At 35.5% G+C, this 24,027-nt stretch overlaps 30 non-coding genes across 30 annotated transcripts; all 30 read left to right on the top strand.

Annotated features, from left to right (window-relative positions):
- Positions 1-554: 554 nt before the first annotated feature.
- Positions 555-672, top strand: LOC134723983 (U5 spliceosomal RNA). Its single transcript, XR_010108309.1, has one exon. It is a non-coding gene; the product is annotated as a U5 spliceosomal RNA (small nuclear RNA).
- Positions 673-1,356: 684 nt separating this feature from the next.
- LOC134723982 (U5 spliceosomal RNA) lies at positions 1,357-1,474 on the top strand. Its single transcript, XR_010108308.1, has one exon. It is a non-coding gene; the product is annotated as a U5 spliceosomal RNA (small nuclear RNA).
- Positions 1,475-2,159: 685 nt separating this feature from the next.
- Positions 2,160-2,277, top strand: LOC134723981 (U5 spliceosomal RNA). The gene has a single exon (XR_010108307.1). It is a non-coding gene; the product is annotated as a U5 spliceosomal RNA (small nuclear RNA).
- Positions 2,278-2,962: 685 nt separating this feature from the next.
- On the top strand, positions 2,963-3,080 carry LOC134723980 (U5 spliceosomal RNA). The gene has a single exon (XR_010108306.1). It is a non-coding gene; the product is annotated as a U5 spliceosomal RNA (small nuclear RNA).
- Positions 3,081-3,764: 684 nt separating this feature from the next.
- Positions 3,765-3,882, top strand: LOC134723979 (U5 spliceosomal RNA). The gene has a single exon (XR_010108305.1). It is a non-coding gene; the product is annotated as a U5 spliceosomal RNA (small nuclear RNA).
- A 685-nt stretch (positions 3,883-4,567) lies between these two features.
- On the top strand, positions 4,568-4,687 carry LOC134724057 (U5 spliceosomal RNA). Its single transcript, XR_010108379.1, has one exon. It is a non-coding gene; the product is annotated as a U5 spliceosomal RNA (small nuclear RNA).
- A 683-nt stretch (positions 4,688-5,370) lies between these two features.
- Positions 5,371-5,488, top strand: LOC134723978 (U5 spliceosomal RNA). Its single transcript, XR_010108304.1, has one exon. It is a non-coding gene; the product is annotated as a U5 spliceosomal RNA (small nuclear RNA).
- A 685-nt stretch (positions 5,489-6,173) lies between these two features.
- On the top strand, positions 6,174-6,291 carry LOC134723977 (U5 spliceosomal RNA). Its single transcript, XR_010108303.1, has one exon. It is a non-coding gene; the product is annotated as a U5 spliceosomal RNA (small nuclear RNA).
- Positions 6,292-6,976: 685 nt separating this feature from the next.
- LOC134723975 (U5 spliceosomal RNA) lies at positions 6,977-7,094 on the top strand. The gene has a single exon (XR_010108301.1). It is a non-coding gene; the product is annotated as a U5 spliceosomal RNA (small nuclear RNA).
- Positions 7,095-7,779: 685 nt separating this feature from the next.
- On the top strand, positions 7,780-7,897 carry LOC134723974 (U5 spliceosomal RNA). Its single transcript, XR_010108300.1, has one exon. It is a non-coding gene; the product is annotated as a U5 spliceosomal RNA (small nuclear RNA).
- Positions 7,898-8,581: 684 nt separating this feature from the next.
- LOC134723973 (U5 spliceosomal RNA) lies at positions 8,582-8,699 on the top strand. The gene has a single exon (XR_010108299.1). It is a non-coding gene; the product is annotated as a U5 spliceosomal RNA (small nuclear RNA).
- A 685-nt stretch (positions 8,700-9,384) lies between these two features.
- On the top strand, positions 9,385-9,502 carry LOC134723972 (U5 spliceosomal RNA). Its single transcript, XR_010108298.1, has one exon. It is a non-coding gene; the product is annotated as a U5 spliceosomal RNA (small nuclear RNA).
- A 685-nt stretch (positions 9,503-10,187) lies between these two features.
- Positions 10,188-10,305, top strand: LOC134723971 (U5 spliceosomal RNA). Its single transcript, XR_010108297.1, has one exon. It is a non-coding gene; the product is annotated as a U5 spliceosomal RNA (small nuclear RNA).
- Positions 10,306-10,990: 685 nt separating this feature from the next.
- On the top strand, positions 10,991-11,108 carry LOC134723970 (U5 spliceosomal RNA). The gene has a single exon (XR_010108296.1). It is a non-coding gene; the product is annotated as a U5 spliceosomal RNA (small nuclear RNA).
- A 685-nt stretch (positions 11,109-11,793) lies between these two features.
- LOC134723969 (U5 spliceosomal RNA) lies at positions 11,794-11,911 on the top strand. Its single transcript, XR_010108295.1, has one exon. It is a non-coding gene; the product is annotated as a U5 spliceosomal RNA (small nuclear RNA).
- Positions 11,912-12,596: 685 nt separating this feature from the next.
- Positions 12,597-12,714, top strand: LOC134723968 (U5 spliceosomal RNA). The gene has a single exon (XR_010108294.1). It is a non-coding gene; the product is annotated as a U5 spliceosomal RNA (small nuclear RNA).
- Positions 12,715-13,399: 685 nt separating this feature from the next.
- LOC134723967 (U5 spliceosomal RNA) lies at positions 13,400-13,517 on the top strand. The gene has a single exon (XR_010108293.1). It is a non-coding gene; the product is annotated as a U5 spliceosomal RNA (small nuclear RNA).
- Positions 13,518-14,202: 685 nt separating this feature from the next.
- Positions 14,203-14,320, top strand: LOC134723966 (U5 spliceosomal RNA). The gene has a single exon (XR_010108292.1). It is a non-coding gene; the product is annotated as a U5 spliceosomal RNA (small nuclear RNA).
- A 685-nt stretch (positions 14,321-15,005) lies between these two features.
- Positions 15,006-15,123, top strand: LOC134724054 (U5 spliceosomal RNA). The gene has a single exon (XR_010108376.1). It is a non-coding gene; the product is annotated as a U5 spliceosomal RNA (small nuclear RNA).
- A 684-nt stretch (positions 15,124-15,807) lies between these two features.
- LOC134723964 (U5 spliceosomal RNA) lies at positions 15,808-15,925 on the top strand. Its single transcript, XR_010108290.1, has one exon. It is a non-coding gene; the product is annotated as a U5 spliceosomal RNA (small nuclear RNA).
- A 685-nt stretch (positions 15,926-16,610) lies between these two features.
- On the top strand, positions 16,611-16,728 carry LOC134723963 (U5 spliceosomal RNA). The gene has a single exon (XR_010108289.1). It is a non-coding gene; the product is annotated as a U5 spliceosomal RNA (small nuclear RNA).
- A 685-nt stretch (positions 16,729-17,413) lies between these two features.
- LOC134723962 (U5 spliceosomal RNA) lies at positions 17,414-17,531 on the top strand. Its single transcript, XR_010108288.1, has one exon. It is a non-coding gene; the product is annotated as a U5 spliceosomal RNA (small nuclear RNA).
- A 685-nt stretch (positions 17,532-18,216) lies between these two features.
- On the top strand, positions 18,217-18,334 carry LOC134723961 (U5 spliceosomal RNA). Its single transcript, XR_010108287.1, has one exon. It is a non-coding gene; the product is annotated as a U5 spliceosomal RNA (small nuclear RNA).
- Positions 18,335-19,019: 685 nt separating this feature from the next.
- Positions 19,020-19,137, top strand: LOC134723960 (U5 spliceosomal RNA). Its single transcript, XR_010108286.1, has one exon. It is a non-coding gene; the product is annotated as a U5 spliceosomal RNA (small nuclear RNA).
- A 685-nt stretch (positions 19,138-19,822) lies between these two features.
- On the top strand, positions 19,823-19,940 carry LOC134724048 (U5 spliceosomal RNA). The gene has a single exon (XR_010108370.1). It is a non-coding gene; the product is annotated as a U5 spliceosomal RNA (small nuclear RNA).
- Positions 19,941-20,625: 685 nt separating this feature from the next.
- Positions 20,626-20,743, top strand: LOC134723958 (U5 spliceosomal RNA). Its single transcript, XR_010108285.1, has one exon. It is a non-coding gene; the product is annotated as a U5 spliceosomal RNA (small nuclear RNA).
- A 685-nt stretch (positions 20,744-21,428) lies between these two features.
- On the top strand, positions 21,429-21,546 carry LOC134723957 (U5 spliceosomal RNA). The gene has a single exon (XR_010108284.1). It is a non-coding gene; the product is annotated as a U5 spliceosomal RNA (small nuclear RNA).
- A 684-nt stretch (positions 21,547-22,230) lies between these two features.
- On the top strand, positions 22,231-22,348 carry LOC134723956 (U5 spliceosomal RNA). Its single transcript, XR_010108283.1, has one exon. It is a non-coding gene; the product is annotated as a U5 spliceosomal RNA (small nuclear RNA).
- Positions 22,349-23,064: 716 nt separating this feature from the next.
- LOC134723955 (U5 spliceosomal RNA) lies at positions 23,065-23,182 on the top strand. Its single transcript, XR_010108282.1, has one exon. It is a non-coding gene; the product is annotated as a U5 spliceosomal RNA (small nuclear RNA).
- A 685-nt stretch (positions 23,183-23,867) lies between these two features.
- On the top strand, positions 23,868-23,985 carry LOC134723954 (U5 spliceosomal RNA). Its single transcript, XR_010108281.1, has one exon. It is a non-coding gene; the product is annotated as a U5 spliceosomal RNA (small nuclear RNA).
- Positions 23,986-24,027: the final 42 nt, after the last annotated feature.

Here is a 24,027-nt window from a genome sequence, read left to right as displayed (position 1 = left end):
ACTTTGACTAGTATAGACTTAGTTTTAGTTCGTGCTTAGAGGGGAAGCAAAGAAATTAGAAAGAAGCAGTTGCAGAAGTTTGTCAAGCCCAATATAAAGAGAGTGATTTACAAAGATGTCTTTGCGTGCACCATGCGCCATGACGCTACTCTTCTCTGTATCGTTTCAGTTTTAGTGTTATTCACGGCAAAGTAGCGATTAGTTTAAGAGCATGTTTTTTCAATCCAATAAGTTGTTTTCTATAGTTTAGCGTGTTTGACAAAGTGAAATACATGGTTGCATTACGCATACGTTGTATATTCGTTCTTTTACTGCGTGTATGTGCATTGCCGTGGCTCCATTCGGTGTAATATGATCACGTTGTTACACAACAAAAATATGAAAAATCTATAAAATTCATAATTTGCCAACATGGTTCTCCGGCATAAATGTGCCATTTGTAGATACTTATTGAGTAGAGTTTAAGGATGTTTGCAAAAAGTTCATTTTCGCAAACACCTTCTCTCAGAAAACATTTACATTATTCTGTATATTCAATGTTTGTGCAAGTCGGGTTACTCTGGTTTCTCTTCAAACCACGAATATATCTTTCGCCTTTTACTAAAGATATCCGTGGAGAGGAACAATTAATGAGTCTATAGACAATTTCTCTACACCCACTTTACGTGGGTAACATAAATAACATGAAATCTGCAGCTTGGTCCCCCCTTTTCCTCGCTTTTAATTTCCTCTCTCACTCAATCAAATGTAGCATTACCTAAAAAAAAAAAAAGACCACATGTAAATAAAAAAAAATCGAAAACACTTTGACTAGTATAGACTTAGTTTTAGTTCGTGCTTAGAGGGGAAGCAAAGAAATTAGAAAGAAGCAGTTGCAGAAGTTTGTCAAGCCCAATATAAAGAGAGTGATTTACAAAGATGTCTTTGCGTGCACCATGCGCCATGACGCTACTCTTCTCTGTATCGTTTCAGTTTTAGTGTTATTCACGGCAAAGTAGCGATTAGTTTAAGAGCATGTTTTTCAATCCAATAAGTTGTTTTCTATAGTTTAGCGTGTTTGACAAAGTGAAATACATGGTTGCATTACGCATACGTTGTATATTCGTTCTTTTACTGCGTGTATGTGCATTGCCGTGGCTCCATTCGGTGTAATATGATCACGTTGTTACACAACAAAAATATGAAAAATCTATAAAATTCATAATTTGCCAACATGGTTCTCCGGCATAAATGTGCCATTTGTAGATACTTATTGAGTAGAGTTTAAGGATGTTTGCAAAAAGTTCATTTTCGCAAACACCTTCTCTCAGAAAACATTTACATTATTCTGTATATTCAATGTTTGTGCAAGTCGGGTTACTCTGGTTTCTCTTCAAACCACGAATATATCTTTCGCCTTTTACTAAAGATATCCGTGGAGAGGAACAATTAATGAGTCTATAGACAATTTCTCTACACCCACTTTACGTGGGTAACATAAATAACATGAAATCTGCAGCTTGGTCCCCCCTTTTCCTCGCTTTTAATTTCCTCTCTCACTCAATCAAATGTAGCATTACCTAAAAAAAAAAAAAGACCACATGTAAATAAAAAAAAATCGAAAACACTTTGACTAGTATAGACTTAGTTTTAGTTCGTGCTTAGAGGGGAAGCAAAGAAATTAGAAAGAAGCAGTTGCAGAAGTTTGTCAAGCCCAATATAAAGAGAGTGATTTACAAAGATGTCTTTGCGTGCACCATGCGCCATGACGCTACTCTTCTCTGTATCGTTTCAGTTTTAGTGTTATTCACGGCAAAGTAGCGATTAGTTTAAGAGCATGTTTTTTCAATCCAATAAGTTGTTTTCTATAGTTTAGCGTGTTTGACAAAGTGAAATACATGGTTGCATTACGCATACGTTGTATATTCGTTCTTTTACTGCGTGTATGTGCATTGCCGTGGCTCCATTCGGTGTAATATGATCACGTTGTTACACAACAAAAATATGAAAAATCTATAAAATTCATAATTTGCCAACATGGTTCTCCGGCATAAATGTGCCATTTGTAGATACTTATTGAGTAGAGTTTAAGGATGTTTGCAAAAAGTTCATTTTCGCAAACACCTTCTCTCAGAAAACATTTACATTATTCTGTATATTCAATGTTTGTGCAAGTCGGGTTACTCTGGTTTCTCTTCAAACCACGAATATATCTTTCGCCTTTTACTAAAGATATCCGTGGAGAGGAACAATTAATGAGTCTATAGACAATTTCTCTACACCCACTTTACGTGGGTAACATAAATAACATGAAATCTGCAGCTTGGTCCCCCCTTTTCCTCGCTTTTAATTTCCTCTCTCACTCAATCAAATGTAGCATTACCTAAAAAAAAAAAAAGACCACATGTAAATAAAAAAAAATCGAAAACACTTTGACTAGTATAGACTTAGTTTTAGTTCGTGCTTAGAGGGGAAGCAAAGAAATTAGAAAGAAGCAGTTGCAGAAGTTTGTCAAGCCCAATATAAAGAGAGTGATTTACAAAGATGTCTTTGCGTGCACCATGCGCCATGACGCTACTCTTCTCTGTATCGTTTCAGTTTTAGTGTTATTCACGGCAAAGTAGCGATTAGTTTAAGAGCATGTTTTTTCAATCCAATAAGTTGTTTTCTATAGTTTAGCGTGTTTGACAAAGTGAAATACATGGTTGCATTACGCATACGTTGTATATTCGTTCTTTTACTGCGTGTATGTGCATTGCCGTGGCTCCATTCGGTGTAATATGATCACGTTGTTACACAACAAAAATATGAAAAATCTATAAAATTCATAATTTGCCAACATGGTTCTCCGGCATAAATGTGCCATTTGTAGATACTTATTGAGTAGAGTTTAAGGATGTTTGCAAAAAGTTCATTTTCGCAAACACCTTCTCTCAGAAAACATTTACATTATTCTGTATATTCAATGTTTGTGCAAGTCGGGTTACTCTGGTTTCTCTTCAAACCACGAATATATCTTTCGCCTTTTACTAAAGATATCCGTGGAGAGGAACAATTAATGAGTCTATAGACAATTTCTCTACACCCACTTTACGTGGGTAACATAAATAACATGAAATCTGCAGCTTGGTCCCCCCTTTTCCTCGCTTTTAATTTCCTCTCTCACTCAATCAAATGTAGCATTACCTAAAAAAAAAAAAAGACCACATGTAAATAAAAAAAAATCGAAAACACTTTGACTAGTATAGACTTAGTTTTAGTTCGTGCTTAGAGGGGAAGCAAAGAAATTAGAAAGAAGCAGTTGCAGAAGTTTGTCAAGCCCAATATAAAGAGAGTGATTTACAAAGATGTCTTTGCGTGCACCATGCGCCATGACGCTACTCTTCTCTGTATCGTTTCAGTTTTAGTGTTATTCACGGCAAAGTAGCGATTAGTTTAAGAGCATGTTTTTTCAATCCAATAAGTTGTTTTCTATAGTTTAGCGTGTTTGACAAAGTGAAATACATGGTTGCATTACGCATACGTTGTATATTCGTTCTTTTACTGCGTGTATGTGCATTGCCGTGGCTCCATTCGGTGTAATATGATCACGTTGTTACACAACAAAAATATGAAAAATCTATAAAATTCATAATTTGCCAACATGATTCTCCGGCATAAATGTGCCATTTGTAGATACTTATTGAGTAGAGTTTAAGGATGTTTGCAAAAAGTTCATTTTCGCAAACACCTTCTCTCAGAAAACATTTACATTATTCTGTATATTCAATGTTTGTGCAAGTGGGTTACTCTGGTTTCTCTTCAAACCACGAATATATCTTTCGCCTTTTACTAAAGATATCCGTGGAGAGGAACAATTAATGAGTCTATAGACAATTTCTCTACACCCACTTTACGTGGGTAACATAAATAACATGAAATCTGCAGCTTGGTCCCCCCTTTTCCTCGCTTTTAATTTCCTCTCTCACTCAATCAAATGTAGCATTACCTAAAAAAAAAAAAAGACCACATGTAAATAAAAAAAAATCGAAAACACTTTGACTAGTATAGACTTAGTTTTAGTTCGTGCTTAGAGGGGAAGCAAAGAAATTAGAAAGAAGCAGTTGCAGAAGTTTGTCAAGGCCAATATAAAGAGAGTGATTTACAAAGATGTCTTTGCGTGCACCATGCGCCATGACGCTACTCTTCTCTGTATCGTTTCAGTTTTAGTGTTATTCACGGCAAAGTAGCGATTAGTTTAAGAGCATGTTTTTTCAATCCAATAAGTTGTTTTCTATAGTTTAGCGTGTTTGACAAAGTGAAATACATGGTTGCATTACGCATACGTTGTATATTCGTTCTTTTACTGCGTGTATGTGCATTGCCGTGGCTCCATTCGGTGTAATATGATCACGTTGTTACACAACAAAAATATGAAAAATCTATAAAATTCATAATTTGCCAACATGGTTCTCCGGCATAAATGTGCCATTTGTAGATACTTATTGAGTAGAGTTTAAGGATGTTTGCAAAAAGTTCATTTTCGCAAACACCTTCTCTCAGAAAACATTTACATTATTCTGTATATTCAATGTTTGTGCAAGTCGGGTTACTCTGGTTTCTCTTCAAACCACGAATATATCTTTCGCCTTTTACTAAAGATATCCGTGGAGAGGAACAATTAATGAGTCTATTAGACAATTTCTCTACACCCACTTTACGTGGGTAACATAAATAACATGAAATCTGCAGCTTGGTCCCCCCTTTTCCTCGCTTTTAATTTCCTCTCTCACTCAATCAAATGTAGCATTACCTAAAAAAAAAAAAAGACCACATGTAAATAAAAAAAAATCGAAAACACTTTGACTAGTATAGACTTAGTTTTAGTTCGTGCTTAGAGGGGAAGCAAAGAAATTAGAAAGAAGCAGTTGCAGAAGTTTGTCAAGCCCAATATAAAGAGAGTGATTTACAAAGATGTCTTTGCGTGCACCATGCGCCATGACGCTACTCTTCTCTGTATTGTTTCAGTTTTAGTGTTATTCACGGCAAAGTAGCGATTAGTTTAAGAGCATGTTTTTCAATCCAATAAGTTGTTTTCTATAGTTTAGCGTGTTTGACAAAGTGAAATACATGGTTGCATTACGCATACGTTGTATATTCGTTCTTTTACTGCGTGTATGTGCATTGCCGTGGCTCCATTCGGTGTAATATGATCACGTTGTTACACAACAAAAATATGAAAAATCTATAAAATTCATAATTTGCCAACATGGTTCTCCGGCATAAATGTGCCATTTGTAGATACTTATTGAGTAGAGTTTAAGGATGTTTGCAAAAAGTTCATTTTCGCAAACACCTTCTCTCAGAAAACATTTACATTATTCTGTATATTCAATGTTTGTGCAAGTCGGGTTACTCTGGTTTCTCTTCAAACCACGAATATATCTTTCGCCTTTTACTAAAGATATCCGTGGAGAGGAACAATTAATGAGTCTATAGACAATTTCTCTACACCCACTTTACGTGGGTAACATAAATAACATGAAATCTGCAGCTTGGTCCCCCCTTTTCCTCGCTTTTAATTTCCTCTCTCACTCAATCAAATGTAGCATTACCTAAAAAAAAAAAAAGACCACATGTAAATAAAAAAAAATCGAAAACACTTTGACTAGTATAGACTTAGTTTTAGTTCGTGCTTAGAGGGGAAGCAAAGAAATTAGAAAGAAGCAGTTGCAGAAGTTTGTCAAGCCCAATATAAAGAGAGTGATTTACAAAGATGTCTTTGCGTGCACCATGCGCCATGACGCTACTCTTCTCTGTATCGTTTCAGTTTTAGTGTTATTCACGGCAAAGTAGCGATTAGTTTAAGAGCATGTTTTTTCAATCCAATAAGTTGTTTTCTATAGTTTAGCGTGTTTGACAAAGTGAAATACATGGTTGCATTACGCATACGTTGTATATTCGTTCTTTTACTGCGTGTATGTGCATTGCCGTGGCTCCATTCGGTGTAATATGATCACGTTGTTACACAACAAAAATATGAAAAATCTATAAAATTCATAATTTGCCAACATGGTTCTCCGGCATAAATGTGCCATTTGTAGATACTTATTGAGTAGAGTTTAAGGATGTTTGCAAAAAGTTCATTTTCGCAAACACCTTCTCTCAGAAAACATTTACATTATTCTGTATATTCAATGTTTGTGCAAGTCGGGTTACTCTGGTTTCTCTTCAAACCACGAATATATCTTTCGCCTTTTACTAAAGATATCCGTGGAGAGGAACAATTAATGAGTCTATAGACAATTTCTCTACACCCACTTTACGTGGGTAACATAAATAACATGAAATCTGCAGCTTGGTCCCCCCTTTTCCTCGCTTTTAATTTCCTCTCTCACTCAATCAAATGTAGCATTACCTAAAAAAAAAAAAAGACCACATGTAAATAAAAAAAAATCGAAAACACTTTGACTAGTATAGACTTAGTTTTAGTTCGTGCTTAGAGGGGAAGCAAAGAAATTAGAAAGAAGCAGTTGCAGAAGTTTGTCAAGCCCAATATAAAGAGAGTGATTTACAAAGATGTCTTTGCGTGCACCATGCGCCATGACGCTACTCTTCTCTGTATCGTTTCAGTTTTAGTGTTATTCACGGCAAAGTAGCGATTAGTTTAAGAGCATGTTTTTTCAATCCAATAAGTTGTTTTCTATAGTTTAGCGTGTTTGACAAAGTGAAATACATGGTTGCATTACGCATACGTTGTATATTCGTTCTTTTACTGCGTGTATGTGCATTGCCGTGGCTCCATTCGGTGTAATATGATCACGTTGTTACACAACAAAAATATGAAAAATCTATAAAATTCATAATTTGCCAACATGGTTCTCCGGCATAAATGTGCCATTTGTAGATACTTATTGAGTAGAGTTTAAGGATGTTTGCAAAAAGTTCATTTTCGCAAACACCTTCTCTCAGAAAACATTTACATTATTCTGTATATTCAATGTTTGTGCAAGTCGGGTTACTCTGGTTTCTCTTCAAACCACGAATATATCTTTCGCCTTTTACTAAAGATATCCGTGGAGAGGAACAATTAATGAGTCTATAGACAATTTCTCTACACCCACTTTACGTGGGTAACATAAATAACATGAAATCTGCAGCTTGGTCCCCCCTTTTCCTCGCTTTTAATTTCCTCTCTCACTCAATCAAATGTAGCATTACCTAAAAAAAAAAAAAGACCACATGTAAATAAAAAAAAATCGAAAACACTTTGACTAGTATAGACTTAGTTTTAGTTCGTGCTTAGAGGGGAAGCAAAGAAATTAGAAAGAAGCAGTTGCAGAAGTTTGTCAAGCCCAATATAAAGAGAGTGATTTACAAAGATGTCTTTGCGTGCACCATGCGCCATGACGCTACTCTTCTCTGTATCGTTTCAGTTTTAGTGTTATTCACGGCAAAGTAGCGATTAGTTTAAGAGCATGTTTTTTCAATCCAATAAGTTGTTTTCTATAGTTTAGCGTGTTTGACAAAGTGAAATACATGGTTGCATTACGCATACGTTGTATATTCGTTCTTTTACTGCGTGTATGTGCATTGCCGTGGCTCCATTCGGTGTAATATGATCACGTTGTTACACAACAAAAATATGAAAAATCTATAAAATTCATAATTTGCCAACATGGTTCTCCGGCATAAATGTGCCATTTGTAGATACTTATTGAGTAGAGTTTAAGGATGTTTGCAAAAAGTTCATTTTCGCAAACACCTTCTCTCAGAAAACATTTACATTATTCTGTATATTCAATGTTTGTGCAAGTCGGGTTACTCTGGTTTCTCTTCAAACCACGAATATATCTTTCGCCTTTTACTAAAGATATCCGTGGAGAGGAACAATTAATGAGTCTATAGACAATTTCTCTACACCCACTTTACGTGGGTAACATAAATAACATGAAATCTGCAGCTTGGTCCCCCCTTTTCCTCGCTTTTAATTTCCTCTCTCACTCAATCAAATGTAGCATTACCTAAAAAAAAAAAAAGACCACATGTAAATAAAAAAAAATCGAAAACACTTTGACTAGTATAGACTTAGTTTTAGTTCGTGCTTAGAGGGGAAGCAAAGAAATTAGAAAGAAGCAGTTGCAGAAGTTTGTCAAGCCCAATATAAAGAGAGTGATTTACAAAGATGTCTTTGCGTGCACCATGCGCCATGACGCTACTCTTCTCTGTATCGTTTCAGTTTTAGTGTTATTCACGGCAAAGTAGCGATTAGTTTAAGAGCATGTTTTTTCAATCCAATAAGTTGTTTTCTATAGTTTAGCGTGTTTGACAAAGTGAAATACATGGTTGCATTACGCATACGTTGTATATTCGTTCTTTTACTGCGTGTATGTGCATTGCCGTGGCTCCATTCGGTGTAATATGATCACGTTGTTACACAACAAAAATATGAAAAATCTATAAAATTCATAATTTGCCAACATGGTTCTCCGGCATAAATGTGCCATTTGTAGATACTTATTGAGTAGAGTTTAAGGATGTTTGCAAAAAGTTCATTTTCGCAAACACCTTCTCTCAGAAAACATTTACATTATTCTGTATATTCAATGTTTGTGCAAGTGGGTTACTCTGGTTTCTCTTCAAACCACGAATATATCTTTCGCCTTTTACTAAAGATATCCGTGGAGAGGAACAATTAATGAGTCTATAGACAATTTCTCTACACCCACTTTACGTGGGTAACATAAATAACATGAAATCTGCAGCTTGGTCCCCCCTTTTCCTCGCTTTTAATTTCCTCTCTCACTCAATCAAATGTAGCATTACCTAAAAAAAAAAAAAGACCACATGTAAATAAAAAAAAATCGAAAACACTTTGACTAGTATAGACTTAGTTTTAGTTCGTGCTTAGAGGGGAAGCAAAGAAATTAGAAAGAAGCAGTTGCAGAAGTTTGTCAAGCCCAATATAAAGAGAGTGATTTACAAAGATGTCTTTGCGTGCACCATGCGCCATGACGCTACTCTTCTCTGTATCGTTTCAGTTTTAGTGTTATTCACGGCAAAGTAGCGATTAGTTTAAGAGCATGTTTTTTCAATCCAATAAGTTGTTTTCTATAGTTTAGCGTGTTTGACAAAGTGAAATACATGGTTGCATTACGCATACGTTGTATATTCGTTCTTTTACTGCGTGTATGTGCATTGCCGTGGCTCCATTCGGTGTAATATGATCACGTTGTTACACAACAAAAATATGAAAAATCTATAAAATTCATAATTTGCCAACATGGTTCTCCGGCATAAATGTGCCATTTGTAGATACTTATTGAGTAGAGTTTAAGGATGTTTGCAAAAAGTTCATTTTCGCAAACACCTTCTCTCAGAAAACATTTACATTATTCTGTATATTCAATGTTTGTGCAAGTCGGGTTACTCTGGTTTCTCTTCAAACCACGAATATATCTTTCGCCTTTTACTAAAGATATCCGTGGAGAGGAACAATTAATGAGTCTATAGACAATTTCTCTACACCCACTTTACGTGGGTAACATAAATAACATGAAATCTGCAGCTTGGTCCCCCCTTTTCCTCGCTTTTAATTTCCTCTCTCACTCAATCAAATGTAGCATTACCTAAAAAAAAAAAAAGACCACATGTAAATAAAAAAAAATCGAAAACACTTTGACTAGTATAGACTTAGTTTTAGTTCGTGCTTAGAGGGGAAGCAAAGAAATTAGAAAGAAGCAGTTGCAGAAGTTTGTCAAGCCCAATATAAAGAGAGTGATTTACAAAGATGTCTTTGCGTGCACCATGCGCCATGACGCTACTCTTCTCTGTATCGTTTCAGTTTTAGTGTTATTCACGGCAAAGTAGCGATTAGTTTAAGAGCATGTTTTTTCAATCCAATAAGTTGTTTTCTATAGTTTAGCGTGTTTGACAAAGTGAAATACATGGTTGCATTACGCATACGTTGTATATTCGTTCTTTTACTGCGTGTATGTGCATTGCCGTGGCTCCATTCGGTGTAATATGATCACGTTGTTACACAACAAAAATATGAAAAATCTATAAAATTCATAATTTGCCAACATGGTTCTCCGGCATAAATGTGCCATTTGTAGATACTTATTGAGTAGAGTTTAAGGATGTTTGCAAAAAGTTCATTTTCGCAAACACCTTCTCTCAGAAAACATTTACATTATTCTGTATATTCAATGTTTGTGCAAGTCGGGTTACTCTGGTTTCTCTTCAAACCACGAATATATCTTTCGCCTTTTACTAAAGATATCCGTGGAGAGGAACAATTAATGAGTCTATAGACAATTTCTCTACACCCACTTTACGTGGGTAACATAAATAACATGAAATCTGCAGCTTGGTCCCCCCTTTTCCTCGCTTTTAATTTCCTCTCTCACTCAATCAAATGTAGCATTACCTAAAAAAAAAAAAAGACCACATGTAAATAAAAAAAAATCGAAAACACTTTGACTAGTATAGACTTAGTTTTAGTTCGTGCTTAGAGGGGAAGCAAAGAAATTAGAAAGAAGCAGTTGCAGAAGTTTGTCAAGCCCAATATAAAGAGAGTGATTTACAAAGATGTCTTTGCGTGCACCATGCGCCATGACGCTACTCTTCTCTGTATCGTTTCAGTTTTAGTGTTATTCACGGCAAAGTAGCGATTAGTTTAAGAGCATGTTTTTTCAATCCAATAAGTTGTTTTCTATAGTTTAGCGTGTTTGACAAAGTGAAATACATGGTTGCATTACGCATACGTTGTATATTCGTTCTTTTACTGCGTGTATGTGCATTGCCGTGGCTCCATTCGGTGTAATATGATCACGTTGTTACACAACAAAAATATGAAAAATCTATAAAATTCATAATTTGCCAACATGGTTCTCCGGCATAAATGTGCCATTTGTAGATACTTATTGAGTAGAGTTTAAGGATGTTTGCAAAAAGTTCATTTTCGCAAACACCTTCTCTCAGAAAACATTTACATTATTCTGTATATTCAATGTTTGTGCAAGTCGGGTTACTCTGGTTTCTCTTCAAACCACGAATATATCTTTCGCCTTTTACTAAAGATATCCGTGGAGAGGAACAATTAATGAGTCTATAGACAATTTCTCTACACCCACTTTACGTGGGTAACATAAATAACATGAAATCTGCAGCTTGGTCCCCCCTTTTCCTCGCTTTTAATTTCCTCTCTCACTCAATCAAATGTAGCATTACCTAAAAAAAAAAAAAGACCACATGTAAATAAAAAAAAATCGAAAACACTTTGACTAGTATAGACTTAGTTTTAGTTCGTGCTTAGAGGGGAAGCAAAGAAATTAGAAAGAAGCAGTTGCAGAAGTTTGTCAAGCCCAATATAAAGAGAGTGATTTACAAAGATGTCTTTGCGTGCACCATGCGCCATGACGCTACTCTTCTCTGTATCGTTTCAGTTTTAGTGTTATTCACGGCAAAGTAGCGATTAGTTTAAGAGCATGTTTTTTCAATCCAATAAGTTGTTTTCTATAGTTTAGCGTGTTTGACAAAGTGAAATACATGGTTGCATTACGCATACGTTGTATATTCGTTCTTTTACTGCGTGTATGTGCATTGCCGTGGCTCCATTCGGTGTAATATGATCACGTTGTTACACAACAAAAATATGAAAAATCTATAAAATTCATAATTTGCCAACATGGTTCTCCGGCATAAATGTGCCATTTGTAGATACTTATTGAGTAGAGTTTAAGGATGTTTGCAAAAAGTTCATTTTCGCAAACACCTTCTCTCAGAAAACATTTACATTATTCTGTATATTCAATGTTTGTGCAAGTCGGGTTACTCTGGTTTCTCTTCAAACCACGAATATATCTTTCGCCTTTTACTAAAGATATCCGTGGAGAGGAACAATTAATGAGTCTATAGACAATTTCTCTACACCCACTTTACGTGGGTAACATAAATAACATGAAATCTGCAGCTTGGTCCCCCCTTTTCCTCGCTTTTAATTTCCTCTCTCACTCAATTAAATGTAGCATTACCTAAAAAAAAAAAAAGACCACATGTAAATAAAAAAAAATCGAAAACACTTTGACTAGTATAGACTTAGTTTTAGTTCGTGCTTAGAGGGGAAGCAAAGAAATTAGAAAGAAGCAGTTGCAGAAGTTTGTCAAGCCCAATATAAAGAGAGTGATTTACAAAGATGTCTTTGCGTGCACCATGCGCCATGACGCTACTCTTCTCTGTATCGTTTCAGTTTTAGTGTTATTCACGGCAAAGTAGCGATTAGTTTAAGAGCATGTTTTTTCAATCCAATAAGTTGTTTTCTATAGTTTAGCGTGTTTGACAAAGTGAAATACATGGTTGCATTACGCATACGTTGTATATTCGTTCTTTTACTGCGTGTATGTGCATTGCCGTGGCTCCATTCGGTGTAATATGATCACGTTGTTACACAACAAAAATATGAAAAATCTATAAAATTCATAATTTGCCAACATGGTTCTCCGGCATAAATGTGCCATTTGTAGATACTTATTGAGTAGAGTTTAAGGATGTTTGCAAAAAGTTCATTTTCGCAAACACCTTCTCTCAGAAAACATTTACATTATTCTGTATATTCAATGTTTGTGCAAGTCGGGTTACTCTGGTTTCTCTTCAAACCACGAATATATCTTTCGCCTTTTACTAAAGATATCCGTGGAGAGGAACAATTAATGAGTCTATAGACAATTTCTCTACACCCACTTTACGTGGGTAACATAAATAACATGAAATCTGCAGCTTGGTCCCCCCTTTTCCTCGCTTTTAATTTCCTCTCTCACTCAATCAAATGTAGCATTACCTAAAAAAAAAAAAAGACCACATGTAAATAAAAAAAAATCGAAAACACTTTGACTAGTATAGACTTAGTTTTAGTTCGTGCTTAGAGGGGAAGCAAAGAAATTAGAAAGAAGCAGTTGCAGAAGTTTGTCAAGCCCAATATAAAGAGAGTGATTTACAAAGATGTCTTTGCGTGCACCATGCGCCATGACGCTACTCTTCTCTGTATCGTTTCAGTTTTAGTGTTATTCACGGCAAAGTAGCGATTAGTTTAAGAGCATGTTTTTTCAATCCAATAAGTTGTTTTCTATAGTTTAGCGTGTTTGACAAAGTGAAATACATGGTTGCATTACGCATACGTTGTATATTCGTTCTTTTACTGCGTGTATGTGCATTGCCGTGGCTCCATTCGGTGTAATATGATCACGTTGTTACACAACAAAAATATGAAAAATCTATAAAATTCATAATTTGCCAACATGGTTCTCCGGCATAAATGTGCCATTTGTAGATACTTATTGAGTAGAGTTTAAGGATGTTTGCAAAAAGTTCATTTTCGCAAACACCTTCTCTCAGAAAACATTTACATTATTCTGTATATTCAATGTTTGTGCAAGTCGGGTTACTCTGGTTTCTCTTCAAACCACGAATATATCTTTCGCCTTTTACTAAAGATATCCGTGGAGAGGAACAATTAATGAGTCTATAGACAATTTCTCTACACCCACTTTACGTGGGTAACATAAATAACATGAAATCTGCAGCTTGGTCCCCCCTTTTCCTCGCTTTTAATTTCCTCTCTCACTCAATCAAATGTAGCATTACCTAAAAAAAAAAAAAGACCACATGTAAATAAAAAAAAATCGAAAACACTTTGACTAGTATAGACTTAGTTTTAGTTCGTGCTTAGAGGGGAAGCAAAGAAATTAGAAAGAAGCAGTTGCAGAAGTTTGTCAAGCCCAATATAAAGAGAGTGATTTACAAAGATGTCTTTGCGTGCACCATGCGCCATGACGCTACTCTTCTCTGTATCGTTTCAGTTTTAGTGTTATTCACGGCAAAGTAGCGATTAGTTTAAGAGCATGTTTTTTCAATCCAATAAGTTGTTTTCTATAGTTTAGCGTGTTTGACAAAGTGAAATACATGGTTGCATTACGCATACGTTGTATATTCGTTCTTTTACTGCGTGTATGTGCATTGCCGTGGCTCCATTCGGTGTAATATGATCACGTTGTTACACAACAAAAATATGAAAAATCTATAAAATTCATAATTTGCCAACATGGTTCTCCGGCATAAATGTGCCATTTGTAGATACTTATTGAGTAGAGTTTAAGGATGTTTGCAAAAAGTTCATTTTCGCAAACACCTTCTCTCAGAAAACATTTACATTATTCTGTATATTCAATGTTTGTGCAAGTCGGGTTACTCTGGTTTCTCTTCAAACCACGAATATATCTTTCGCCTTTTACTAAAGATATCCGTGGAGAGGAACAATTAATGAGTCTATAGACAATTTCTCTACACCCACTTTACGTGGGTAACATAAATAACATGAAATCTGCAGCTTGGTCCCCCCTTTTCCTCGCTTTTAATTTCCTCTCTCACTCAATCAAATGTAGCATTACCTAAAAAAAAAAAAAGACCACATGTAAATAAAAAAAAATCGAAAACACTTTGACTAGTATAGACTTAGTTTTAGTTCGTGCTTAGAGGGGAAGCAAAGAAATTAGAAAGAAGCAGTTGCAGAAGTTTGTCAAGCCCAATATAAAGAGAGTGATTTACAAAGATGTCTTTGCGTGCACCATGCGCCATGACGCTACTCTTCTCTGTATCGTTTCAGTTTTAGTGTTATTCACGGCAAAGTAGCGATTAGTTTAAGAGCATGTTTTTTCAATCCAATAAGTTGTTTTCTATAGTTTAGCGTGTTTGACAAAGTGAAATACATGGTTGCATTACGCATACGTTGTATATTCGTTCTTTTACTGCGTGTATGTGCATTGCCGTGGCTCCATTCGGTGTAATATGATCACGTTGTTACACAACAAAAATATGAAAAATCTATAAAATTCATAATTTGCCAACATGGTTCTCCGGCATAAATGTGCCATTTGTAGATACTTATTGAGTAGAGTTTAAGGATGTTTGCAAAAAGTTCATTTTCGCAAACACCTTCTCTCAGAAAACATTTACATTATTCTGTATATTCAATGTTTGTGCAAGTCGGGTTACTCTGGTTTCTCTTCAAACCACGAATATATCTTTCGCCTTTTACTAAAGATATCCGTGGAGAGGAACAATTAATGAGTCTATAGACAAATTCTCTACACCCACTTTACGTGGGTAACATAAATAACATGAAATCTGCAGCTTGGTCCCCCCTTTTCCTCGCTTTTAATTTCCTCTCTCACTCAATCAAATGTAGCATTACCTAAAAAAAAAAAAAGACCACATGTAAATAAAAAAAAATCGAAAACACTTTGACTAGTATAGACTTAGTTTTAGTTCGTGCTTAGAGGGGAAGCAAAGAAATTAGAAAGAAGCAGTTGCAGAAGTTTGTCAAGCCCAATATAAAGAGAGTGATTTACAAAGATGTCTTTGCGTGCACCATGCGCCATGACGCTACTCTTCTCTGTATCGTTTCAGTTTTAGTGTTATTCACGGCAAAGTAGCGATTAGTTTAAGAGCATGTTTTTTCAATCCAATAAGTTGTTTTCTATAGTTTAGCGTGTTTGACAAAGTGAAATACATGGTTGCATTACGCATACGTTGTATATTCGTTCTTTTACTGCGTGTATGTGCATTGCCGTGGCTCCATTAGGTGTAATATGATCACGTTGTTACACAACAAAAATATGAAAAATCTATAAAATTCATAATTTGCCAACATGGTTCTCCGGCATAAATGTGCCATTTGTAGATACTTATTGAGTAGAGTTTAAGGATGTTTGCAAAAAGTTCATTTTCGCAAACACCTTCTCTCAGAAAACATTTACATTATTCTGTATATTCAATGTTTGTGCAAGTGGGTTACTCTGGTTTCTCTTCAAACCACGAATATATCTTTCGCCTTTTACTAAAGATATCCGTGGAGAGGAACAATTAATGAGTCTATAGACAATTTCTCTACACCCACTTTACGTGGGTAACATAAATAACATGAAATCTGCAGCTTGGTCCCCCCTTTTCCTCGCTTTTAATTTCCTCTCTCACTCAATCAAATGTAGCATTACCTAAAAAAAAAAAAAGACCACATGTAAATAAAAAAAAATCGAAAACACTTTGACTAGTATAGACTTAGTTTTAGTTCGTGCTTAGAGGGGAAGCAAAGAAATTAGAAAGAAGCAGTTGCAGAAGTTTGTCAAGCCCAATATAAAGAGAGTGATTTACAAAGATGTCTTTGCGTGCACCATGCGCCATGACGCTACTCTTCTCTGTATCGTTTCAGTTTTAGTGTTATTCACGGCAAAGTAGCGATTAGTTTAAGAGCATGTTTTTTCAATCCAATAAGTTGTTTTCTATAGTTTAGCGTGTTTGACAAAGTGAAATACATGGTTGCATTACGCATACGTTGTATATTCGTTCTTTTACTGCGTGTATGTGCATTGCCGTGGCTCCATTCGGTGTAATATGATCACGTTGTTACACAACAAAAATATGAAAAATCTATAAAATTCATAATTTGCCAACATGGTTCTCCGGCATAAATGTGCCATTTGTAGATACTTATTGAGTAGAGTTTAAGGATGTTTGCAAAAAGTTCATTTTCGCAAACACCTTCTCTCAGAAAACATTTACATTATTCTGTATATTCAATGTTTGTGCAAGTCGGGTTACTCTGGTTTCTCTTCAAACCACGAATATATCTTTCGCCTTTTACTAAAGATATCCGTGGAGAGGAACAATTAATGAGTCTATAGACAATTTCTCTACACCCACTTTACGTGGGTAACATAAATAACATGAAATCTGCAGCTTGGTCCCCCCTTTTCCTCGCTTTTAATTTCCTCTCTCACTCAATCAAATGTAGCATTACCTAAAAAAAAAAAAAGACCACATGTAAATAAAAAAAAATCGAAAACACTTTGACTAGTATAGACTTAGTTTTAGTTCGTGCTTAGAGGGGAAGCAAAGAAATTAGAAAGAAGCAGTTGCAGAAGTTTGTCAAGCCCAATATAAAGAGAGTGATTTACAAAGATGTCTTTGCGTGCACCATGCGCCATGACGCTACTCTTCTCTGTATCGTTTCAGTTTTAGTGTTATTCACGGCAAAGTAGCGATTAGTTTAAGAGCATGTTTTTTCAATCCAATAAGTTGTTTTCTATAGTTTAGCGTGTTTGACAAAGTGAAATACATGGTTGCATTACGCATACGTTGTATATTCGTTCTTTTACTGCGTGTATGTGCATTGCCGTGGCTCCATTCGGTGTAATATGATCACGTTGTTACACAACAAAAATATGAAAAATCTATAAAATTCATAATTTGCCAACATGGTTCTCCGGCATAAATGTGCCATTTGTAGATACTTATTGAGTAGAGTTTAAGGATGTTTGCAAAAAGTTCATTTTCGCAAACACCTTCTCTCAGAAAACATTTACATTATTCTGTATATTCAATGTTTGTGCAAGTCGGGTTACTCTGGTTTCTCTTCAAACCACGAATATATCTTTCGCCTTTTACTAAAGATATCCGTGGAGAGGAACAATTAATGAGTCTATAGACAATTTCTCTACACCCACTTTACGTGGGTAACATAAATAACATGAAATCTGCAGCTTGGTCCCCCCTTTTCCTCGCTTTTAATTTCCTCTCTCACTCAATCAAATGTAGCATTACCTAAAAAAAAAAAAAGACCACATGTAAATAAAAAAAAATCGAAAACACTTTGACTAGTATAGACTTAGTTTTAGTTCGTGCTTAGAGGGGAAGCAAAGAAATTAGAAAGAAGCAGTTGCAGAAGTTTGTCAAGCCCAATATAAAGAGAGTGATTTACAAAGATGTCTTTGCGTGCACCATGCGCCATGACGCTACTCTTCTCTGTATCGTTTCAGTTTTAGTGTTATTCACGGCAAAGTAGCGATTAGTTTAAGAGCATGTTTTTTCAATCCAATAAGTTGTTTTCTATAGTTTAGCGTGTTTGACAAAGTGAAATACATGGTTGCATTACGCATACGTTGTATATTCGTTCTTTTACTGCGTGTATGTGCATTGCCGTGGCTCCATTCGGTGTAATATGATCACGTTGTTACACAACAAAAATATGAAAAATCTATAAAATTCATAATTTGCCAACATGGTTCTCCGGCATAAATGTGCCATTTGTAGATACTTATTGAGTAGAGTTTAAGGATGTTTGCAAAAAGTTCATTTTCGCAAACACCTTCTCTCAGAAAACATTTACATTATTCTGTATATTCAATGTTTGTGCAAGTCGGGTTACTCTGGTTTCTCTTCAAACCACGAATATATCTTTCGCCTTTTACTAAAGATATCCGTGGAGAGGAACAATTAATGAGTCTATAGACAATTTCTCTACACCCACTTTACGTGGGTAACATAAATAACATGAAATCTGCAGCTTGGTCCCCCCTTTTCCTCGCTTTTAATTTCCTCTCTCACTCAATCAAATGTAGCATTACCTAAAAAAAAAAAAAGACCACATGTAAATAAAAAAAAATCGAAAACACTTTGACTAGTATAGACTTAGTTTTAGTTCGTGCTTAGAGGGGAAGCAAAGAAATTAGAAAGAAGCAGTTGCAGAAGTTTGTCAAGCCCAATATAAAGAGAGTGATTTACAAAGATGTCTTTGCGTGCACCATGCGCCATGACGCTACTCTTCTCTGTATCGTTTCAGTTTTAGTGTTATTCACGGCAAAGTAGCGATTAGTTTAAGAGCATGTTTTTTCAATCCAATAAGTTGTTTTCTATAGTTTAGCGTGTTTGACAAAGTGAAATACATGGTTGCATTACGCATACGTTGTATATTCGTTCTTTTACTGCGTGTATGTGCATTGCCGTGGCTCCATTCGGTGTAATATGATCACGTTGTTACACAACAAAAATATGAAAAATCTATAAAATTCATAATTTGCCAACATGGTTCTCCGGCATAAATGTGCCATTTGTAGATACTTATTGAGTAGAGTTTAAGGATGTTTGCAAAAAGTTCATTTTCGCAAACACCTTCTCTCAGAAAACATTTACATTATTCTGTATATTCAATGTTTGTGCAAGTCGGGTTACTCTGGTTTCTCTTCAAACCACGAATATATCTTTCGCCTTTTACTAAAGATATCCGTGGAGAGGAACAATTAATGAGTCTATAGACAATTTCTCTACACCCACTTTACGTGGGTAACATAAATAACATGAAATCTGCAGCTTGGTCCCCCCTTTTCCTCGCTTTTAATTTCCTCTCTCACTCAATCAAATGTAGCATTACCTAAAAAAAAAAAAAGACCACATGTAAATAAAAAAAAATCGAAAACACTTTGACTAGTATAGACTTAGTTTTAGTTCGTGCTTAGAGGGGAAGCAAAGAAATTAGAAAGAAGCAGTTGCAGAAGTTTGTCAAGCCCAATATAAAGAGAGTGATTTACAAAGATGTCTTTGCGTGCACCATGCGCCATGACGCTACTCTTCTCTGTATCGTTTCAGTTTTAGTGTTATTCACGGCAAAGTAGCGATTAGTTTAAGAGCATGTTTTTTCAATCCAATAAGTTGTTTTCTATAGTTTAGCGTGTTTGACAAAGTGAAATACATGGTTGCATTACGCATACGTTGTATATTCGTTCTTTTACTGCGTGTATGTGCATTGCCGTGGCTCCATTCGGTGTAATATGATCACGTTGTTACACAACAAAAATATGAAAAATCTATAAAATTCATAATTTGCCAACATGGTTCTCCGGCATAAATGTGCCATTTGTAGATACTTATTGAGTAGAGTTTAAGGATGTTTGCAAAAAGTTCATTTTCGCAAACACCTTCTCTCAGAAAACATTTACATTATTCTGTATATTCAATGTTTGTGCAAGTCGGGTTACTCTGGTTTCTCTTCAAACCACGAATATATCTTTCGCCTTTTACTAAAGATATCCGTGGAGAGGAACAATTGATGAGTCTATAGACAATTTCTCTACACCCACTTTACGTGGGTAACATAAATAACATGAAATCTGCAGCTTGGTCCCCCCTTTTCCTCGCTTTTAATTTCCTCTCTCACTCAATCAAATGTAGCATTACCTAAAAAAAAAAAAAGACCACATGTAAATAAAAAAAAATCGAAAACACTTTGACTAGTATAGACTTAGTTTTAGTTCGTGCTTAGAGGGGAAGCAAAGAAATTAGAAAGAAGCAGTTGCAGAAGTTTGTCAAGCCCAATATAAAGAGAGTGATTTACAAAGATGTCTTTGCGTGCACCATGCGCCATGACGCTACTCTTCTCTGTATCGTTTCAGTTTTAGTGTTATTCACGGCAAAGTAGCGATTAGTTTAAGAGCATGTTTTTTCAATCCAATAAGTTGTTTTCTATAGTTTAGCGTGTTTGACAAAGTGAAATACATGGTTGCATTACGCATACGTTGTATATTCGTTCTTTTACTGCGTGTATGTGCATTGCCGTGGCTCCATTCGGTGTAATATGATCACGTTGTTACACAACAAAAATATGAAAAATCTATAAAATTCATAATTTGCCAACATGGTTCTCCGGCATAAATGTGCCATTTGTAGATACTTATTGAGTAGAGTTTAAGGATGTTTGCAAAAAGTTCATTTTCGCAAACACCTTCTCTCAGAAAACATTTACATTATTCTGTATATTCAATGTTTGTGCAAGTCGGGTTACTCTGGTTTCTCTTCAAACCACGAATATATCTTTCGCCTTTTACTAAAGATATCCGTGGAGAGGAACAATTAATGAGTCTATAGACAATTTCTCTACACCCACTTTACGTGGGTAACATAAATAACATGAAATCTGCAGCTTGGTCCCCCCTTTTCCTCGCTTTTAATTTCCTCTCTCACTCAATCAAATGTAGCATTACCTAAAAAAAAAAAAAGACCACATGTAAATAAAAAAAAATCGAAAACACTTTGACTAGTATAGACTTAGTTTTAGTTCGTGCTTAGAGGGGAAGCAAAGAAATTAGAAAGAAGCAGTTGCAGAAGTTTGTCAAGCCCAATATAAAGAGAGTGATTTACAAAGATGTCTTTGCGTGCACCATGCGCCATGACGCTACTCTTCTCTGTATCGTTTCAGTTTTAGTGTTATTCACGGCAAAGTAGCGATTAGTTTAAGAGCATGTTTTTTCAATCCAATAAGTTGTTTTCTATAGTTTAGCGTGTTTGACAAAGTGAAATACATGGTTGCATTACGCATACGTTGTATATTCGTTCTTTTACTGCGTGTATGTGCATTGCCGTGGCTCCATTCGGTGTAATATGATCACGTTGTTACACAACAAAAATATGAAAAATCTATAAAATTCATAATTTGCCAACATGGTTCTCCGGCATAAATGTGCCATTTGTAGATACTTATTGAGTAGAGTTTAAGGATGTTTGCAAAAAGTTCATTTTCGCAAACACCTTCTCTCAGAAAACATTTACATTATTCTGTATATTCAATGTTTGTGCAAGTCGGGTTACTCTGGTTTCTCTTCAAACCACGAATATATCTTTCGCCTTTTACTAAAGATATCCGTGGAGAGGAACAATTAATGAGTCTATAGACAATTTCTCTACACCCACTTTACGTGGGTAACATAAATAACATGAAATCTGCAGCTTGGTCCCCCCTTTTCCTCGCTTTTAATTTCCTCTCTCACTCAATCAAATGTAGCATTACCTAAAAAAAAAAAAGACCACATGTAAATAAAAAAAAATCGAAAACACTTTGACTAGTATAGACTTAGTTTTAGTTCGTGCTTAGAGGGGAAGCAAAGAAATTAGAAAGAAGCAGTTGCAGAAGTTTGTCAAGCCCAATATAAAGAGAGTGATTTACAAAGATGTCTTTGCGTGCACCATGCGCCATGACGCTACTCTTCTCTGTATCGTTTCAGTTTTAGTGTTATTCACGGCAAAGTAGCGATTAGTTTAAGAGCATGTTTTTTCAATCCAATAAGTTGTTTTCTATAGTTTAGCGTGTTTGACAAAGTGAAATACATGGTTGCATTACGCATACGTTGTATATTCGTTCTTTTACTGCGTGTATGTGCATTGCCGTGGCTCCATTCGGTGTAATATGATCACGTTGTTACACAACAAAAATATGAAAAATCTATAAAATTCATAATTTGCCAACATGGTTCTCCGGCATAAATGTGCCATTTGTAGATACTTATTGAGTAGAGTTTAAGGATGTTTGCAAAAAGTTCATTTTCGCAAACACCTTCTCTCAGAAAACATTTACATTATTCTGTATATTCAATGTTTGTGCAAGTCGGGTTACTCTGGTTTCTCTTCAAACCACGAATATATCTTTCGCCTTTTACTAAAGATATCCGTGGAGAGGAACAATTAATGAGTCTATAGACAATTTCTCTACACCCACTTTACGTGGGTAACATAAATAACATGAAATCTGCAGCTTGGTCCCCCCTTTTCCTCGCTTTTAATTTCCTCTCTCACTCAATCAAATGTAGCATTACCTAAATCTCACTCAATCAAATGTAGCATTACCTAAAAAAAAAAAAAGACCACATGTAAATAAAAAAAAATCGAAAACACTTTGACTAGTATAGACTTAGTTTTAGTTCGTGCTTAGAGGGGAAGCAAAGAAATTAGAAAGAAGCAGTTGCAGAAGTTTGTCAAGCCCAATATAAAGAGAGTGATTTACAAAGATGTCTTTGCGTGCACCATGCGCCATGACGCTACTCTTCTCTGTATCGTTTCAGTTTTAGTGTTATTCACGGCAAAGTAGCGATTAGTTTAAGAGCATGTTTTTTCAATCCAATAAGTTGTTTTCTATAGTTTAGCGTGTTTGACAAAGTGAAATACATGGTTGCATTACGCATACGTTGTATATTCGTTCTTTTACTGCGTGTATGTGCATTGCCGTGGCTCCATTCGGTGTAATATGATCACGTTGTTACACAACAAAAATATGAAAAATCTATAAAATTCATAATTTGCCAACATGGTTCTCCGGCATAAATGTGCCATTTGTAGATACTTATTGAGTAGAGTTTAAGGATGTTTGCAAAAAGTTCATTTTCGCAAACACCTTCTCTCAGAAAACATTTACATTATTCTGTATATTCAATGTTTGTGCAAGTCGGGTTACTCTGGTTTCTCTTCAAACCACGAATATATCTTTCGCCTTTTACTAAAGATATCCGTGGAGAGGAACAATTAATGAGTCTATAGACAATTTCTCTACACCCACTTTACGTGGGTAACATAAATAACATGAAATCTGCAGCTTGGTCCCCCCTTTTCCTCGCTTTTAATTTCCTCTCTCACTCAATCAAATGTAGCATTACCTAAAAAAAAAAAAAGACCACATGTAAATAAAAAAAAATCGAAAACACTTTGACTAGTATAGACTTAGTTTTAGTTCGTGCTTAGAGGGGAAGCAAAGAAATTAGAAAGAAGCAGTTGCAGAAGTTTGTCAAGCCCAATATAAAGAGAGTGATTTACAAAGATGTCTTTGCGTGCACCATGCGCCATGACGCTACTCTTCTCTGTATCGTTTCAGTTTTAGTGTTATTCACGGCAAAGTAGCGATTAGTTTAAGAGCATGTTTTTTCAATCCAATAAGTTGTTTTCTATAGTTTAGCGTGTTTGACAAAGTGAAATACATGGTTGCATTACGCATACGTTGTATATTCGTTCTTTTACTGCGTGTATGTGCATTGCCGTGGCTCCATTCGGTGTAATATGATCACGTTGTTACACAACAAAAATATGAAAAATCTATAAAATTCATAATTTGCCAACATGGTTCTCCGGCATAAATGTGCCATTTGTAGATACTTATTGAGTAGAGTTTAAGGATGTTTGCAAAAAGTTCATTTTCGCAAACACCTTCTCTCAGAAAACATTTACATTATTCTGTATATTCAATGTTTGTGCAAGTCGGGTTACTCTGGTTTCTCTTCAAACCACGAATATATCTTTCGCCTTTTACTAAAGATATCCGTGGAGAGGAACAATTAATGAGTCTATAGACAATTTCTCTACACCCACTTTACGTGGGTAACATAAATAACATGAAATCTGCAGCTTGGTCCCCCCTTTTCC

The sequence above is a fragment of the Mytilus trossulus genome, chromosome 6, assembly GCF_036588685.1.
Source record: "Mytilus trossulus isolate FHL-02 chromosome 6, PNRI_Mtr1.1.1.hap1, whole genome shotgun sequence".
NCBI lineage: Eukaryota > Metazoa > Mollusca > Bivalvia > Mytilida > Mytilidae > Mytilus > Mytilus trossulus.
This window is presented reverse-complemented; position numbering and strand designations above follow the sequence as displayed.